Source organism: Mandrillus leucophaeus, unplaced genomic scaffold (assembly GCF_000951045.1).
Source record: "Mandrillus leucophaeus isolate KB7577 unplaced genomic scaffold, Mleu.le_1.0 Scaffold69, whole genome shotgun sequence".
Taxonomy (NCBI): Eukaryota; Metazoa; Chordata; class Mammalia; order Primates; family Cercopithecidae; genus Mandrillus; species Mandrillus leucophaeus.
In genome coordinates this window covers 1,848,583-1,853,136 of record NW_012107474.1, presented here as the reverse complement: position 1 = coordinate 1,853,136, position 4,554 = coordinate 1,848,583, and the positions used below count along the sequence as shown (strand labels likewise).

At 51.2% G+C, this 4,554-nt stretch overlaps 2 protein-coding genes across 2 annotated transcripts in view; one reads left to right on the top strand and one right to left on the bottom strand.

Annotated features, from left to right (window-relative positions):
• Positions 1–4,554, bottom strand: part of LOC105555584 — an 89,728-nt gene that overhangs the window by 45,281 nt on the left and 39,893 nt on the right.
• The window catches only part of AGPAT3 (1-acylglycerol-3-phosphate O-acyltransferase 3), a 106,628-nt gene continuing 106,425 nt past the window's right edge, over positions 4,352–4,554 (top strand). Inside the window, exon 1 of the mRNA XM_012002530.1 lies at positions 4,352–4,480. The gene's annotated coding sequence lies outside the window, so the exon portion shown is untranslated. The remainder of the gene's footprint in view (positions 4,481–4,554) is intronic.

Genomic DNA, 4,554 nt, shown 5'->3' with positions numbered 1-4,554 from the left:
CTGGGCATAGTGGCACACACCTGTAGTCCCAGCTACTTGGGAGGCTGAGGTGGGAGAATCACTTGAGCCCAGAAGACTGAGGCTGCTGTGAGTCGTGATTGTGCCACGGTGACTCCAGCCTGAGTGACAGAGCGAGATCCTGTCTCAAAAAAAATATGAATTTGTGACTGGGGGATACAAACATTCAGTCCATAGTGTCTGTAGTGGAATATTATCCAGCCTTAAATGTGAATGACATTCTGACACCTGCCACCAAGTGGGTGAGCCTTGAGGACATTATGTTAAGTGAAATAAACCAGTCACATAAGGACAAATGTGTATGATTCCACTTATATGAGGTCCCTAGAGTGGTTAACTCAGAGACAGAAAGTGGGATGGTGGGTGCCAGGGGCTGGGGGGATGGTGTTTAATGAGGTCGGTGTTTAATGGGGACAGTGTTTCTGCTTGGGAAGATGAGAAAGTTCTGGAAATGGACAGGGGTGATGGTTGCACAGCAGTGGGAATGGACGTAAAGCCCCTGAACCACGCACCTAAAAATGGTGAATTTTATGTGATGTATATTTTACCACAATGTAACACAAATGAGCAAACACGGGCTTTTTCCCGATTGCGGGCAGGCAGGCTAATGGTCTGCTGGGGCGGCTGGGCTGGACTTTGGAGGGGCCCAGGGCTGCGGCTGGCAGGGCTTTGGGGAGCAGCGGGAGTGCATGTAAGGCTGGTGTAGCTGTTGCAGGAGCCGTGGCATCCGCGGTGGCCCCACCTTTCCAGGAGCCTGCAGGTGGCTTCCCCGTGTCCGTCCTGGGGCGTGACCTCTGGTGGCTCCGGGACTGTTCATTTATGAGCCATCTGTTGGGCCTCCTGGCCAGGCAGTGGGAAGCAGTGTGACAGCAACGCCCTAAATGGCCTTGACCCTGATGTTTAAGTTACGGAGTGTTGGATCAGGAGAGGATGTTAATGCGTGCTTGTCAGTCTCCCTGGCATGCAGCCTTTCGGGTTTTGAAGTGGCCACACGTATTTGGTCACACGGTGTCTCTCCAGTCCTACGCAAGCACGTTGACATGTGTGCCTTTCACTTTCAGGCTTGTCCAGCCGGAAGCCCTGAGGACAGCTGTTCCCACTGGCTCTGCTGACCTTGTGCCTTGGTAAGTGGGCAGTGAGGCCGCCTGACACAAGGCGCCGTGTGTGTGTGTGTGTGTGTGTGTGTGTGTGTGTGTGTGTGTCCAGTGTTGGGGTCAGTGTTGGACCTTGATACCTTGTTGATTAATTTTTCTTAAAGGGTATATATTTTAACCTTTGCTTGTGACCAACAGAATATTTATTATGGTCTCTTCTAATTTGTCCAAAACCCAGATGGTAAAGTTCAGGTAACTTTGTTCTCTTCCTGCGAGGGGTGAGCTGAGCTCAAAGGGGCTGAGCTACAAATGCCGCTGGGCTGAGGCGCCTGCCTGGGCACAACTGACATGGGGGTCACTTCATAGGGCTGCCCTGGCTCTGTTAGCAGCCCAGGAAGTCCATCTCTCTCCTGGAGACCGACTGGGAGCCATCTGTGGGATGGGGCAGACCTGTGGCCTGGGGACAGCTGCACGATCCCCGTGGGGAGCCCAGCTGGCTATTGCTGGAGGGTGCCCTGCTCCTGGGGGTCGGTGCCCTGCTCCTGGGGGCTGCTCTCCTCTGGAAGCCCTGGGTTTGGCCGAGAGCAGGGAATTGCCTGGCCGTTGAGTCACTGGGTGGGCCCGGGGATGGGCAGCTCCTCCTGTGCTCCTGCGGCCCGTCCTCATAGGGCCCCTGCCCACTGCTCCCGTGTGTTCCGCCCCCATTCCCAGGCCCGCTGCTGCGGCTGATGAGGCTGCAGGTCCCTTCCAGGTGGGCCTGGACCCCGTGTCCTTCTCCTGCCGTGGCTGCTTTCGACCTGGGAGGCATCTCTCCTCCAAATACTGTCGGCAGAGATCAAATCCCATCCCTGATGTTCTGAGGCTTCCAGGTGTAACTCACAGGCTCAGTTCTGGGTAGGCAGGTGATTTAGCCTCCTGCGTCCCAGTCACAACGCAGGGTGTGTTGACAGCTGCCATTTGATGAAAACAAACATGAGCAGGATTGACGTGGCCAGCGCCAAGCTCGGGCTTTCAGAGAGGCAGTCATGGCTGACCTCGAACAGCGCTGCTGACCGTCTGAGCCGGGTGCTGAATGCCTCCTTAGTTTTTAAATTAAAATGACTGCATTTAGTGTCTCTTTTTATTTTTATTTTTATTTTTTTATTTTTTATTTTTTATTTTTTGGAGACGGAGTCTCGCTCTGTCGCTGTCTCTTATACACATCTAGATGTGTATAAGAGACAGGAAAAGATCAGTGTACTTGAAGACACAACACTTTGTAAAATGAAACACAAAGAAAGACAAAAAAATGAACAGAGCATCAGTGGGACCATATCCAGCAGAGTAACGTACGCAGCTGGTTTCCAGAAAAGAGGCTCACGTGGTAGAAAATACCTGAGGACGATAATGGCTGGATCTGATGAACACTCATTCCGAAGAAGCTCAACAAATCTCAAACAGAAGAAACATGAAGACGTTCACCCCAGTACACACACACCATCATCCAATTGCCGAGAATCCTAAAAGTAGACAGAGGCAAATGCTGTCACGTACAGAGGAACAAAGACAAAAGTGAGAGCCGGCTTCTGATCAGAAACTATACGATTTGAAGACAGTGGAGGAATGCCTTTCAAACACCCAAAGACAATATTGGACACCTATCTACAAAAACAATGGCCCTTTACCCTACTTTATGCTATATTTAAAAATTATCTCAAAATGGATCATAGACCTAAACGTGAAAGCTAGAACTGTAAGATTAATACAAGAAAATATGTGATATATACACTGTCTTTGTCAGTTTGGGCTGCTATAAAAAAAATTAACACCGACTGGCTGGCTTAAGTAACCGACATTTATTTCTCACAGTTCTAGGGGCTGGAAGTCCGAGGTCAAGGTGCCTGTAGGTTTGGTGCCTGGTGAGGGCCTCTCCTTGGTTGTGCCCTCATATGGCAGAGAGACAGGAAGCAGCTGGCTTGTGTCTTTGGGCATAATAGCACCAATCCCATTTTTGAGGCTCCTCCCTCTTGGCCTAATCCCCTGCCAATGGCCCTGTCTCCAAATTTTCACCACATTAGCAGGGAGGATTTCAATGTATGAATTTGGACGAGGCATGGTGACTGATACCTGTAATTCCAGCACTTTGGGAGGGCAAGGCGGCCGGATCACTTGAGTTCAAGAGTTCAGGACCAGCCTAGGCAACATAGTGAAATGCTGTCTCTACAAAAAATTTTTTAAAAAAATTATCTGGGCATAGTGGCACACACCTGTAGTCCCAGCTACTTGGGAGGCTGAGGTGGGAGAATCACTTGAGCCCAGAAGACTGAGGCTGCTGTGAGTCGTGATTGTGCCACGGTGACTCCAGCCTGAGTGACAGAGCGAGATCCTGTCTCAAAAAAAATATGAATTTGTGACTGGGGGATACAAACATTCAGTCCATAGTGTCTGTAGTGGAATATTATCCAGCCTTAAATGTGAATGACATTCTGACACCTGCCACCAAGTGGGTGAGCCTTGAGGACATTATGTTAAGTGAAATAAACCAGTCACATAAGGACAAATGTGTATGATTCCACTTATATGAGGTCCCTAGAGTGGTTAACTCAGAGACAGAAAGTGGGATGGTGGGTGCCAGGGGCTGGGGGGATGGTGTTTAATGAGGTCGGTGTTTAATGGGGACAGTGTTTCTGCTTGGGAAGATGAGAAAGTTCTGGAAATGGACAGGGGTGATGGTTGCACAGCAGTGGGAATGGACGTAAAGCCCCTGAACCACGCACCTAAAAATGGTGAATTTTATGTGATGTATATTTTACCACAATGTAACACAAATGAGCAAACACGGGCTTTTTCCCGATTGCGGGCAGGCAGGCTAATGGTCTGCTGGGGCGGCTGGGCTGGACTTTGGAGGGGCCCAGGGCTGCGGCTGGCAGGGCTTTGGGGAGCAGCGGGAGTGCATGTAAGGCTGGTGTAGCTGTTGCAGGAGCCGTGGCATCCGCGGTGGCCCCACCTTTCCAGGAGCCTGCAGGTGGCTTCCCCGTGTCCGTCCTGGGGCGTGACCTCTGGTGGCTCCGGGACTGTTCATTTATGAGCCATCTGTTGGGCCTCCTGGCCAGGCAGTGGGAAGCAGTGTGACAGCAACGCCCTAAATGGCCTTGACCCTGATGTTTAAGTTACGGAGTGTTGGATCAGGAGAGGATGTTAATGCGTGCTTGTCAGTCTCCCTGGCATGCAGCCTTTCGGGTTTTGAAGTGGCCACACGTATTTGGTCACACGGTGTCTCTCCAGTCCTACGCAAGCACGTTGACATGTGTGCCTTTCACTTTCAGGCTTGTCCAGCCGGAAGCCCTGAGGACAGCTGTTCCCACTGGCTCTGCTGACCTTGTGCCTTGGTAAGTGGGCAGTGAGGCCGCCTGACACAAGGCGCCGTGTGTGTGTGTGTGTGTGTGTGTGTGTGTGTGTGTGT